The following is a 15,148-nucleotide window of genomic DNA, read 5'->3' as shown; positions in this document are numbered from 1 at the left end:
TGGTGTGGCCACAGGCGAGCGAGGCAACCAGTTTATATAGCCGCGTCGCGCCCGTGTGTACGCGTGCGAGGGAGGGGAGGCGGCGGCGCGCCGTCTCATGACGCGCCGCCCGTGAGGAATCAATGGCAGGGCTGACCGGCGGCGGCAGCCTTGCCATTGATTCCCCACGGGAACCGAAGCGTTGGGGGAAGACGAGGCGCGGTGTCGTTGACGCGGCTGGCCCGCGGCTTTTTCGCGCCAAAACCACTCGCCCTGGCGCCCCCCAGCGCGCCGGGGCGAGCGTTTTGACGTGAAAGAGCCGTGGGCCAGCCAAGTCAGCGACACGCGCCTCGTCGTCCTCAGAACGCCTCGGTTTCCCGCGGGGAACCAATGGCAAGGCTGCCGCCGGTCAGCCTTGCCATTGATTCCTCACGGGCGATGCCTTTCCTCCCGCCACGCGTACACATGGCGTGGGGCTATAAAACCAGCGCCTCCCCCTCGCCTCTGGCCACACCAGCCCATAGCCGCCGCCAAGTTCTGCTTCTCTCCCGTGCGCAGCCGCCCGCCGACGTTCCTCCCCTCCCCTCTCTCCCCAACCCCATCCGATGGCCGAGCACTTCCCTGGCGACGCGACGGCGACCAATGGCTTCGACTGCCGCTCGCTCCACGAGTGGGAGGCCTACCTCTTCTTCGAGGCGAACATCCCGGCGCCACAGGACATGCGCGCTGGGCCGACGAGGTGGAGGCTCAGCAACGGGGGCGTCTCCATTCCCCTGGTGCCCGACGTCGACGCGCTCCCCGCCATCTTCGCTGCCGAGGTCGACCACGTGCGGGCGTCCCTCACGGAGGAGCAGCGCGCCCTCCCCCAGTACGCCACCGACAACCACGTGTCATGGGCGGCGTACTTCCAGTGCCGGCAGGCGCAGCGGCTAGTGTCCAAAACAGGACGCCGGTGGTGGGGGCATCAAGAACAGCGACGGCCGCCACGTATGGTGGGGCACCCCCGGCCGCACGCTCCATGAGGTGCTCCAGCACCTCGAGGACGGCACTGACCCGCCGCTGGCATACCCTGCCGCGGCGGCCGCCCCGGTCCCCCGCTGGAGCGTCGGGCAATGGATGCCCAGGAGGTTCGGCTCCTCCTCTCACTCCTCCTCACACTCCTCTTCCCATTCCTCCAACTCGACGGCGGTGTTCGACGTCAAGGCCGAGCCCGCAGCGGAGAAGCCGCTCGAGCGGCACACCCGCAACACCGGCATCATCATCAATGAGGACGGCAGGTGTCGATTCAATATCCGGTGTATCTCGTAGTAGGGGTCCTAAGCTAGGCGTCTTGGAGCGATGGTAACATGGACACAGATTTTACCCAGGTTCGGACCCTCTTGATGAAGGTAAAACCCTATGTCCTCCTTTGATTGTATTCATATAGGTGTAGTATAGAGTGCATGTATCTACCACGAGATTGTTCTAATGAATATGAGATTGTCTATTGACTAGCCTGCCCTCGGTTTATATATGCACTGTAGGCCTAGGGTTTAGAGGAGTCCTTGTCTTGTGCGCCAAGTCTTTGTAGAATCCTCCTTGTATTCGGCATGGGCTGCCCGAAGTGGCCCATTAGTGAATCATTGTGGGGTCCTCGGCCCGATCCAGCTGGTCGGGAGACGATGTGGTGAGTACCCCCTAGTCCAGGACACCGTCAGTAGCCCCCTGAATCGGTCTTCAAGTTGGGGACGCTCCTCGATTCTTCCGAACTTTTCTGCATCTTTGGTCGTCAGTCTTGAAAACTGGTTCAACAAATCTTCTCATCTTCGATCTTGAGGATCGCCGAAGTAAATCCGAAGAGTTTACACGTCGGGTATCCGAGGAGCCCCTTTAAATTCTCGGCCTTTATCAATGCCTTGTTATTTTTTACGCCATATCTCGGGTTTGAAGTTGTTCCCGTGTTGTTCCCGTGCGGCGGTGTCCTCTTGCATCCGAGCTCCAATGTCGGACTGCATTCAAGGTATCTTTTGCAGTCGAGCACCAGCGTCAAACTATATCCGAGCTCCAACGTCGGACTGTATCCGAGCTCCAACGTCGGACTGTATCCGAGCTCCAACGCCGGACTATATCCGAGATGTCATAGATCACCTTGGCTTGAAAAGATTTGAATGAGTTCATCTGAGCTTAATGCTGGAAATGTCCTCTACGGAGCCAGCCACTTGTATCTGAGCTTTATGCCGGACTGCTTCCGAGGTGATGCACCACCTCAGGCTTGGGCTAATTTTTTGCAGATATATTTTTCTTGATTGGTGCAATTTACTCTTTGCCGAGATATATAACCAGTAGCCCTCAAGGTGTGTGTCGGTCTAAAACCCGAAATGCACCTGAAGAAAAACATGAAACCGTTGATGCCAGTAGCCCGTGAGATCCATGTCGATTCGAGAAATCGGCCTAAGGATCAAATCCTAACTCAACAACATATGTTGGAATAGAAACGCGGTGTAATATTTTAGAGAAGATAATGATCGGCGGACAGGCCCTTGAGAGAGGATCTCGAGAAGTCACCATAATGTATTAGCTTGATGTCGGATAGGTTCCAAATGGCACCTATTGTTGTCCAAAGACACGTTTGCCCATAGTTCGGTCAAGCCAAACACTGAGCACTTTGAATTTTCTGCATTGAATAGGAAATGCAATAGCCCCCGAGACACTGGTCGGGTGGCAATACTAGATCAGGGGATCGATGTGCCCCTTAATATTAGTAAATGATAATCCCGAAGCCTAGTAGCCCCCGAGCCTTAATGCGGGCACGGGTGGCCGAATTTAGAATCGGTATTCGGAGTAAAATCACAAATTACGTGTGTGATTATATGTATCCAAGTACTCTACATCATTCATGCTCGGATCCGCACTGTACAAAACTTTGTTGACCGACCATCGACTTCAACCTCCTCGGCCAGTAGCCAGGGAGTGTTTGTCCCACTTTATAAAGCCTTTATGAGGGAAAAGATTTACGACAAACAAGGCAATCCGGCCATACGGTTTTATAAACAAAGGTATGCGGAGAGAATGTTATATTACTATGTAATGTAAAAAAAAACATCTTCCAAAGAAAATAGTCCCGCTATCAGTTCCTTTCTTTGGGTTGTCATGCCGACCATGATCATGAAACTTCACCTCCGATCAATGCGGGAGAAAAATATTGAGGATTTAGTTCGGGGAAAGTTCCCGAACTATGTGGTCTTTAACGAACCTAAATTTTCACTTCCGTCGTTGCCGACCAATTATATCCTTTAAGATCGCTAGCTTTCGGCTTCATCCAGTCTGAGGTACTAACTCGGATGACCCAGTAGTAACAATCACAGAGGTGCTCCCTTTACTGCCTAGCCAAACAATCGGGAACGTAGGGGTAAGCACAGGAGCCAAAATCTTAAGTCAAATTGATGTATATTTATGGCTTTATAACGATGATTACGGAAGGCAGCCCTCGTACATTAAATACAAACGCTGATGATATGTTTATTTTGACTTCGTTGCGACTGTTTATCAGTTGAAAGTGGCCCATCGTCGGCTTCCACCCCCTTGTAGATGCTACGCAGGGTGTTTCCGCAATAACAAAACATCCCTTAGCCGGCGTCTCGGTGTCCGAAGGCGGTTGTGTTAGTGGAAAACAAGGGAATCAGATACGCGGGCTTTATAACTTTCACTTAGTCATAGGAGCTTTAAACTAGGGAAGCTAGCTACGAGCCCCCAGTTAGTGTTCGGCACCGACCGAAGTCTAGCCATTAACATTTCAGCCAATGTTATGAAAGGCCCATCGTTTATCACGGGGTAATCGGTATCGATCTATAGTTTGACACCGTCATCGGATCGCTGACCAGTTTACGCCCATTGTGACAGTCAGTTTTCGGCTTTCTCCACTGAGGTGCTTAATCATTCGAGCTGGAAGAACAATTGCAGTGGTTCTCCCTTTGCACACCTAGCGAACAAAGCGGGACATATGAGGCATGCACAGGAGCTGGGCAACCCAACTATTGACCGAAGACACAATTCAAAACCGATGCATATATAGCAATATCCGAGAATGTTTTTGCCGCATCTCTAAAGGTGTCCGGCGTTCCACTGCGAGACTTATGCTGAAAACACACAAATAGTTTAAAAGTGCCATAGGCTTGGAAAACCAAAAAACTTCAGTAAAAAATTTATGCCCGAACTAAATCAAGTCATTTGGTGCCAATCCGAAAATTGGTCTTACTTTTGTGCTTCTGTCGTGCATTAATATGACACATCCGATCTCAAGACTTCAAGAGGGTCAGCCTAAGGATGCAACCTCCTATCCCGAAGGCGGAGTACTGCTCGTTAAGCCAGTTTAGTGAACTAAACTCGAATGGCATTAGAGAGAAAAACAGGTTATCCAGCTATTGACCACACACTCGAGTCGAGAAAGGAGTGGTAGAAAAAGACTTTGCAATGACTTAGAAGAAGAACATTTATTATAAAATGGCTCATATAAATTTAAGAGCCCCGGTTAACATGGGCAAAGAAAAGTGGTTTTTAACTAACCTTGTTTTTGACAAACATATTTTAGCATAAATATAATGTTTGGTCGAACCGAACAAGAATTAATAAAATGAACATGGAAGCGACTTAGCTGGTTAATGTGCTCGGTGTCGATACGCGGCCCGAGCTTACGGCGGGACGAGGTGCCAGCCCCCATGCCGGTCCTGAGGTGGCGGAGCGAAGAGCTCGGCACTCCGAAGTGGCGACATAGCACGACTAATGTGGCGGGGTGGAACTTCCAGTCCGACTAAGGCGACAGAGCAGGCCGGCAGTATGACGATAAAGTCCATGGTGTAGGTTAATGACGTGATGACGAAGCCCCAGTCCAGCCGAGGTGACGTGGTACGTCGGTACGCCGAGGTGACAGCGCTGCCCAACCCAGATCATTTACCTGTGCACAGAAAATAGTGCAAGCCGAAGATAATAGTAATAATAATAATAATAATCGTTGCATAATTAATAATTTATGCAGAGCGAGTAATAAAAGAAATATGGTCCGTGTGCCGAACACTCGATGAGGTAGAGCTCTGTCAGCGATGCCGAAGTGACCGAGGCAACCGAACATGTCGGTATGGCAATTCGACCAACAAGGTGATCACGTGAGCCAATTTACGCCAATTATTGGGACGACGGCGTCGGCTTGCCGAAGTGACCGCGTGGCATAGTTGAAGTCGATTACCTACACATGTAAAACAGTGCAGTCCAAAAAATAATAATATAAATGTATAAGAAAAACCTCGCATAATTAATTTACGAAAAATATTTTTTTAAAGAGATGTGGCCCGGCTTCGAAGCCAATGTCAGTGCAGGGCGCTGGCGTGACAAAGCTTGTATTCATAGGGCGGTCCGAGTCCCCGATGAGACGTTCGCCGAACTGCGGACGGGAAGCTAACCAAACCATCACACAAGCATCGTTAATGCGGCCATAACAGGCATGTGTAGAGATGGTGGAACAAATCAGAGTAATAATTCCTCGGAAAAAGTAAACCTAAGCAAGATAAAATTACTAGGATTAATAGCACCTGGTTTATCTATTGTAGCAATGTGAAGAAAGGTTACTCCCAAAATTGGGACTCGATCCGCACATCCATGAAGCGACGGCATGGCGATGCTGGCAAAGGTTGGCTTGCCGAGGCAAAGCCCGTGGTCCAGCTAACGTGATGAAGCTGGTCGGCTGGTGACACCGAAGTCTCTGGAGTAGGTTGATGAAGAGATGGTGAAGCCCCCGGTGTAGCCGAGGTGATGGAACGGGTCGGTAAGGAGACATTGCAGCTGCCATGTCAGCTGAGGTATTGAAGCAGTTCAGCGTGATGGACATCATCTTGAAGAAGCAACTGTCGGCGTTCTGGGAACGGGGGTCCCTAGACTTGTCTGCCTGCAGCCCATGGCGTGGCTTTGCTAGCAGGCCTGTACGGCCCATCTTCATCAACAAGGCATTCAAGACCTTCGCGAGGGGCCAAGCCTCGCGAGGCAGACGACACAAGACCTCCTCAGGAGCGGCCTCACCAGGCTGGCTCACGAGGGGCAGAGAATTCAAGGCCAGGAAATCCTCGCAAGGTTCTCGTGACGTGAGCCATGACGATCAAGACCAGGCGGGTGCCAGGCGGGCACCAACGCGCGCAGCGTCCTTATTTCATCTTTGGTGCTAAGGGGGCAAGCGCAGGCGCGGAGTACTGAGGCATCAAGCAAAGGTTTCCATATCGGTGCAACGAGGCCAAGACCAGCAGGACGGCAAGATGGAGGTCATCGTGGAGCCCAAGACGGCGTCACCACCAGAGTCTTTTGTAGGCGAAGACCACTTTTGTCAGGATAATCTGTACTAGCTGTCCCCTTTCAAATTGGCAGTTGTTGGCTCCCTTCCTGCTCAATATTTGAGGGAAGGACCATGGCCTCTATAAATAGGACTAGCCACCACCATAGCTAGGGGGGTGGATCGATCGGGTCAGATCAAGAGAGACCAGAACACACACAAGTTCGCCAAGCACAAGAACACCCCAACCTCAGGAGGTTGTTCTTCCCTTTGTACCGTTCATCCTCACCCGAGAGGCAATCCACCACCACCACACTGGAGTAGGGTATTACACCACAACGGTGGCCCGAAACAGTATAAATCTTATGTCTTTTGTGTTGCGAGTTCGTCAAGTTAGTTCGTAAGATCTTAGCCGAGCTAGGACGTGGATCAGCAGGGGGGAGATCTTCGTGCGCACCCCAGTGTTCGAACCTTAAGGGTTTTGCCGGAACCCGTGATCTGACATTTGGCGCGCCAGATAGGGGTGCGCCGAAGCTTCCCTTCCGTCGCTTCGGGTCACGTCGCTTCATCGTCTCCATGGCGGACACACGATGCGCCCGCGCCGAGCGCCGGGCTGCGCTCGCCACCCGCGTCGCTCAGACGGCCCCTATCGGCGGGCCACCTCGTCGCTCTCCGTCGCCTGCCGCCACCGGCCCGGCGGGGAATGAGCAGCAAGCATCCTCGCTGCACCCCTCGGTGCGACCGGACGGCTGCACCGCCACTCCACCACTGACTCCCGCTGGTTCGTTGTCTCACGCTCGTCGCGTTCCCACGGACGCACGGGCCGCGCTCCTCATGGCGCACGAGCTCCTGTGCTACCGCCCAGTCGACAACCTCTACGAGGACTGGCTTGACCGCATCGCCGAGCTTGTCCGCGCCGCAGGGGGCTCCCCTACGCCGTCCCACTCTCTGCCTCGCCCTCCACCAGCCACGGGCGACGCAACTCACGAAGCACCTCCACCACCTCTGCACCAAGACAGCGCCATAGCGCCAAGGCGCGCGGATCCACGGCGTGACCCACCGCGTCCGGCGCCCACGCGTGAAGAAAGAAGCTGTCAAGAAGTCCCTCGACCGCAAGCGGACGCTCCGCCACTCCTCGCACCACCATGCCAGGATCGTTTGCTACGGCAAGGCCGGCCTTGCCGCTTGCCGTAGCGGCGTGTGGGCGCCAAGACCAAGTTCCACCTCCAAGGCGGGCCCCGGTGACCCCGGCCGGCTATCGCGCCTTCACCCCCGAGCTGCGTAGCGTCGCCTGGCCGGGCAAGTTCAAGCCAGATCTGCCTCCTCGCTACGACGGCACCCCCGACCCCGCGGAGTTCCTGCAGCTCTATGAGCTGAGCATCGAGGTGGCCTACGGCGACGAGAAAGTCATGGCGAACTGGTTTCCCATGGCTCTCAAGGATGGCGCCCGCACCTGGCTCCTGAACCTGCCTCTAGGCTCGACTTCCTCCTGGGACGAGATGCGCAACCGCTTGATCGCCAGCTTCCAGGGCACTCGCGACTGCCCCCGGTCGCGGGTGACCTGCGCCGCATCAAGCAACAACCAGGAGAGACCCTACAGAAGTACATCCAGCGCTTCAACAGCGCGCGAATCAAGATCCCCGAGGTGACCGACGAGGCCATCATCTCAGCGTTCTCTGGCGGCGCCCGCGACGTCAAGATGAAGGAGGAGCTCGCCATCCATGAGGAGATGTGCACGACCTTGGAGCTGTTCAACATCGCAACCAAGTGTGCAAGAGCTGAGGAGGGGCGCCTCTCCCTCCTCAAGCTCCCTGCTGCGGACCCAGAGGAGAAGAAGACCAAGGCCAAGGACGTGAAGCGCAAAGGACTGGTCGTGCTCGCGGCGGACCCAGACACCAAGCGCGGTAGAGACCAGCCCGAGTCATCCAAGAGAAGCCGACCATTCTGCGCCTTCCATAACCTGCATATCCACAACACCAGCAACTGTCAAGAGCTCAGAGCCATTCGAGAAGGATGCTTCGGTCGACGCCCCGAGCGCATCGACCGGGGCTACGGCCGAGGAGGAGGATGTGGTGGCAGATGTTGGGACGACCGCGACCCGCGTCAGGAATGGCACGACCGGCCTCGTGAGGATTGCTGGTAGGATCAGCCTCGCGAGGGCGCTTGGAGGGACCAGCCTCGTGAGGATCGTCCTCAAGGCAACGCTGGCCTTCCTCCACTACCATCACCGCCCAGAAGGAATGATGACCACCATCAAGACGAGGGGGCAGGGGGCTTCCAGGAGCCGCGCGCTATCGCTTGCATCTTGGGCGGAGCTCAAACCCCAGCCTCATAGCGTATCTTCAAACAGTTTGCTCACGAAGTGAATGCAGTCCTCCCCAAGCTCGAGGACACACGCCCGCTCAGATGGTCCAGATGCCCCATCACGTTTAATTCGACAGATCAGCTCAAGTGCGCAGCAACTGTAGGCGTCCTCCCAATGCTTTGTTCACCAATCATCAGTAATGTGCAAGTTACTAAGACCCTCATCGACGGCGGTGCAGGGCTTAATGTCATGTCCGTCGACACGTTTGACAACCTCCAAGTGCCATATGACCAGCTCCAGCCTACCAAGCCTTTTTCAGGAGTGACCGATGGCTCTACTACCCCGATTGGGCAGGTCCGCCTCCCCGTTACCTTCGGAGAACGCAACAACTACCGCACCGAACTCATCGACTTTGATGTCGCCTACATCCGCCTGCCATACAACGCCATCCTCGGGTATCCAGCCCTGGCCAAGTTCATGGCGGTGACCCATCACGGCTACAATGTCCTCAAGATGCCGGGAAGCGGCGGAATCATCACAGTCCCGTGCGAGGAAAGAGACGCGGTGTGCTCCCTCGAGCGTGCCTTCCAAGCTGCAGCAATCGTCGACCCCGACAGCTAGGGTGAGCGCCCTCCTGAGGCCACCCCCAAGAAGAAGTAGTTGTGCCATGCAGAGCCTCAGGCAAGCGGTGCCTCGTCAGGATCGGCGCCAGCGCCCGAGGCGCCTCCCTCCATTGCATAGGAAAGCGCGCCCAGCGCCCCTCTCGGGCAGGGCTCGGGGGCTCTCTTCTGGAGGGCCTCAGACTTTGCCAGCATCATGAGGGAGGCGCTTGGGCACCACTTGGAGGCGTGCTTCGCGGCACGTTTCCCTCAGGAGAACACAGGGCAAGGAGTGCCCACCATTCAGGAGTTCATCACCAAGACCACTCAGGAACTGCAAGACGCAAGGGCCATGCACGGCGGCCGGCTCACCAGGTGCAGCTCCCCATCCAGGCGAGGATGCCGGGCTGCGCGTCTGCATCGACGTCCCAGGGCTCAACTGGGCCGCCTCTCAGGAGCTTTTCTGGCCTTCGCGCGTGGGACGTTGTGAGGGCCCACTACACTGCTACGTTCGCATGCCTTTGGGCCTGCCGAGCGTGGCGACCGCCTATCAGCGCAACCTGTGGAGCATCCTGGCGGCTTAGGAGGCCAGGCACCACGCTATGCTGACAGAGATGAAGACGGTCCTCAAGGAACCCCCTGGACCCCAAGAGCCTCCCGAGGCTTAGGGCCCCAGTGGCTCATGAGGAGTAGCCCCTTCGCCGCATACCTTCAGCTGCCCCAACTCTCCTTCATCAATAGAACCAGGTGACATTTTCCAAGTTCATTCATCTGGGAGCGCCCCCAGGGCTGCATCATTCCCAGGCCGCTTGGGTCCGTCCCTGTGGCATGTATCCCTTTTTATGTCTTTAGCTTTCCTTGTTGGGGGCGCCCCTCGGGTTGCATCATCCCCAAGCCGCTCGGACCGGACCCAGTGGCATGCATCTTCCCTGCATTTACTTAAGCCAGTATGCTTTCCATGCTTAATCTATCTATGACTATCACCTGCTTGATTGTCGCCCACCATGGGAGCCGCACGCCATCCGTCTTTCTTCAGGACCCTCCGCGTTGTCTAACCATCTCGTAGGACCAAGACAGCGAACAAGAACCAAGACCAGGCGCAACCCACCTTGAGGTAGGGCCTCGTGAGTCCCACACTGGCTCACGAGTGTCCAGACACACCTTGTCTGACCCTGCCGTGCAAGCCACATGTCAGGGCGGGGCTGTACACGCCCCGGGGGCTCTCCATAGTAGGGAGTCCCCTCTCACGCACCAGAAGCGAACTAGCAATCACCACGGCGACAGGTGCCCTTCCTCGCACTAACTTGCAGGAACTTCCTGAGGGCCACAGCAGGCGGTACCGCGGACTCACCCTCTTCTTTCATGCGATTCACTTGCGTGTTAAAAGGGGGGATCCTGAGCATCACGCCTCAGGAGCTCTTACTGGCTCTCCAGCCCTTACCCCCTGGCCTTGTCCATGGCACACAACCTGGCATACCAGCAGTGGCTGAGCTCTCTCGAGGGCCGGGACCTAAGGACGCAGAGAACCAAGAAGAATATGGAGGGGAGGGGGAGACCCGCACGGGCCCGACCTAGCTACACTACGGCGACCGACGTGTGAGTCTGGCACGACTCGAGGAGCCGACCCTAGAGAACCAAGATAAGTTCTCGCTCTGGATCCACCAGTCGCTACGGCACGAGACCCTCACTCACTCCCTTCGCTGCCCTGCTGCGGCAATGTTTTCTTCCTTTCCCATCCTAAGACAGCTGCTTGCATGCTAAAGGGGACCTCTTGAGCATTGCGCCTCAGGAGCTCTTACTGGACCTCGGGCCGCTCACCTCCTGGCCTTGACCACGACACACGACCTGGCATACCAGTGACGGTGCAGCCTGCATGGGAACCGGGACCTGTCAGCGTAGAGCACCAAGCTGCTGCAGGATTGGAAAGGGGAGGCCGAGCCTCGGCAGGATATGTGCACACAAATCTTCATAATGAGGGCTATATTGACAAAATGCATTACATATGCTTTACACGCCCCCACGGGGTTCATTTCTTGATTCCTCACAGGGAACAAAAGGGAAGGAATTCCTAGGAGTTCTATCTACACGCATCCAATGTCGCCGACGCCATCATCAGCAGTGGGCCGCGAGAGGCCGGCGCCAACCCCATCCAGATCAGCGGCGACGGCAGCTGGACGCCGCAGCCCTGCTCCGGGCTCGGCGGGAGCTCGGGGGCACGTAGCTGTCATCGCTTGTCTCCGGAGACTCCAAGAGCTCAGGAGAGTCGCTGGACCACCAGGAGTCGCCGCTGTCGCTGGAGGAGCGGCAGGTGAGGCCTGCGGCGGGCCCAGTGCCCGTCGCAGTGTCGTCCTGGCGACCTCCTTCAGGGCAGCACTCCAGGCGACGGCCTTCCACGTTGAAGACCTTGAAGAACAACACAGAGGCGCAGTCGTACTCAAAGTGGATCGCGAGGGCGCCCTCCGCATGGCAGACTCGGGCAATCTCGCCCCAGCCTTGGGTCATGAAGATATTCCCGGAGGCAACGGCTCCAATCTCCACTCCAGTCGCTGGGGCGTCGCAGTCGTCGTGTTGCAGCCGAAGCTCGTGAAGGCCCCTCGGCGGCATCTCGGCGGTGAAGAACTGCGGGAGGCGTATCCAGGTGCTCGGGGGCATCGCCGCCTACAGCACGAACTCGCGCGAAGAGTCCACAGCATGGACCCCTGGGGCGACAGCGTGCGCCTCCGCGGCACGGTGACCACGGCCCTGGCGCGGGCGGCACCGCTCACCACTCCTCCCTCCGGAGTCGTCGGCATGAGCATATAAGGGCAGCGGGTACCCAGGAGGCTGCCTCTCATACCAAGGCTGCGACACCACCGTCCTCACGACCATCTCGCGGCGATGAGACCTCTTCTTCTTCGGCGGGAGCAGCTCAAGCTCAGTAAGGGGAGCCTTACCCTTCTCTGCTGCCGAGAACCTCCGGATCGGTGCCATGTCTGCACAAGCAAGGAGTGGAGCTAGGAAGGAGAAGAAGCGGGAGAGGCAGAGGAAAGATGGGCGACGGGGGCTCTGCCCTCCTGCCATTTATACCAGGAGAAGGCCAACCAGCACCCCCCACGATCACAGGTAATGATGGTTTCCTTGCATGTCATAGGGACTTGTCAAGTCGAGCAGTTGCCGAGGCAGCATGGGGAAGCGGAGATGCCCACGTCCAATCAACCGCCACGGGTCGACCAAGGCTGCAGGCTATTGGGGCCCGCGACACTCCGCACTTGACCTCTAGCTTCGCCTCGAAGCCAAGCCCGAGCGTGCCTTGGGCCGGGGGCTACTGTCGGTGTTCTGGGAACGGGGGTCCCCAGACTTGCCTGCCTGCGTCCCATGGCGTGGCTTTGCTAGCAAGCCTGTACGGCCGTCTTCATCAACAAGGCATTCAAGACCTTCGCGAGGGGCCAAGCCTCGCGAGGTGGACGACACAAGACCTCCTCAGGAGCGGCCTCACCAGGCTGGCTCACGAGGGGCAGAGAGTTCAAGGCCAAGAAAACCTCGCGAGGTTCTCGTGACATGAGCCATGACGATCGAGACCAGGCGGGCGCCAGCACGCACAGTGTCCTTGTTTCCTCTTTGGTGCTAAGGGGGCAAGCGCAGGCGTGGAGTAACGAGGCATCAAGAAAATGTTGCCATATCGGTGCAACGAGACCAATACCAGCAGGGCGACAAGATGGAGGTCACCGTGGAGCCCAAGACGGCGTCACCACCAGAGCCTTTTGCAGACGAAGACCACTTTTGTCAGGATAAGATGTACTAGTTGTTCCCTTTCAAATTGGCTGTTGTTGGCTCCCTTCCCGCTCAATATTTGGGGGGAGGACCAGGGCCTCTATAAATAGGACTAGCCACCACCATAGCTAGGGGGATGGATTGATCGGGTCAGATCAAGAGAGACCGGAACACACACAAGTTCGCCAAGCACAAGAACACCCCAACCTCAGGAGGCTGTTCTTCCCTTTGTACTGTTCATCCTCAACCCGAGAGGCAATCCACCACCACCACACTAGAGTAGGGTATTACACCACAATGGTGGCCCGAAACAGTATAAATCTTGTGTCTTTTGTGTTGCGAGTTCGTCAAGTTAGTTCGTAAGATCTTAGCCGAGATAGGACATGGATCGGTAGGGGGGATATCTTCGCGTGCACCCCAGTGTTCGAACCTTAAGGGTTTTGCCAGAACCCGTGATCTGACAGCAACAGTGCGGCCATGCCAACGCAGGTCGTGACTTGCGACGCGGTCAATGTTGTCTTGATGAAGTGACCGTGCAACGATGCCGGTGTACCCGCTTCGTGTAATCCATGGGGCGGTGATGTTGATGATGATTTATCCTTCATGATGCTGAACTTTTGTTCGGCCTGCCGAGATGATGATCCGAAGAAGTTGAGCTCGGCTCAACAAAGCTACGACGTGTCTATAGCAGGTCGGCAGCCGTGGAGCAATGTTGCCGGACTGGTTTGACACCAGCGTGATGGTGAAGAATACCTCAGAGAAGGCTTAAAATTTTATGAGCACGTGTTTAAGGACAATGCACAATACTCTAGAAAGAGATTTTTTCCAAAAAATATTGTCCAATCCCCCGTTCATGAAGAAAGATGAACTCAGGTCGGATTCATCTTCGCGCAGAAAACAGATCCGAAAAGTGATGCACTAATCGGAAGGTTTCTGGAGTTTGAACGGTCGGATCAAGCTGAAATTTTCAGAGGTGGTAGATATGGAAATTAAGCAGAAGATGAATGGTTGGATCTTCCAAATAACCTCCGAGCTAGGCTCTAGAGACCACACTCTAAACTCATCCAGATTCCCGTCCAGACTCGACAGGCCTCTGGTGTATCATAGATCGCCGAAGATTTCTCCGTCGGAAGGCGACGAAATTTTACAGGGTTGTTGTATACTCAATTCCGCACAATTCCACCAAAGGGTTCGTCAAAACGACTTTCGAGGAGACAGTGGCAGCAAAAACAAGTCTATTGTACAGAAAAAACTGCATGATCGCACGAGGGCAATGTTGACGATGAGCCCCCAAGCTCCATGGACGACTTTTCCATGGTCTCGGTTGAGATTTGAGCTGATGAAGATGAAATTATCCGTCTGATCTTGATGATCTGACGTGGAGCGCAGTCCTCGGTCCAGCTGAGGTGACCAGTCGAGCCAGCGACAGAGATGCCGACATCGATCATAAAGCTCGGCTCCGATGCGTAGATCGCGCGGGAGACGCTCCGAATTCCCATCACACCGTGGCGACTGCGAGCAGACTCTCAATGAAAGCACCAATGTCAGTTCTATATCCGACGTATCTCGTAGTAGGGGTCCTAAGCTAGGCGTCTTGGAGCGATGGTAACATGGACACAGATTTTACCCAGGTTCGCGCCCTCTTGATGGAGGTAAAACCCTACGTCATGCTTTGATTGTATTCATATGGGTGTAGTACAGATTACATGTATCTACCACGAGATTGTTCTAATGAATATGAGATTGTCTATTGACTAGCCTGGCCTTGGTTTATATATGCACCGTAGGCCTAGGGTTTAGAGGAGTCCTTGTCTTCTGCGCCAAGTCTTTGTGGAATCCTCCTTGTATTTGGCATGGGTTGCCCGAAGTGGCCCACTAGTGAATCATCATGGGGTCATCGGCCTGATCCAGCTGGTCGGACGACGACGTGGTGAGTACCCCCTAGTCCAGGACATCGTCAGCAGGCGCGCCTCCTCCTCGGCTCCTCCGCGCTACGTCAAGCCAAAGACGGAGCCGGGGCTCGCCGTCGTGAAGACGGAGCCGGGGCACGCCATCGTGAAGATGAAGGCAGGGCTCACCGGCGGCATCAAGGAGGAGCTCGACGACGCGGTGGCCTTGAAGTGGGCGCGTGATGTCGGATCACGGGTTTCAGCAAAACCCTGAAGGTTCGAACACTGGGGTGCGCGCGAAGATCTCCCCCTACCGATCCATGTCATAGCTTCACTA

This window comes from Triticum urartu, chromosome 5 (genome assembly GCF_003073215.2).
Source record: "Triticum urartu cultivar G1812 chromosome 5, Tu2.1, whole genome shotgun sequence".
Taxonomy (NCBI): domain Eukaryota; kingdom Viridiplantae; phylum Streptophyta; class Magnoliopsida; order Poales; family Poaceae; genus Triticum; species Triticum urartu.
The sequence above is the reverse complement of the archived record's forward strand: the minus strand, read 5'-3'. Positions refer to the sequence as shown.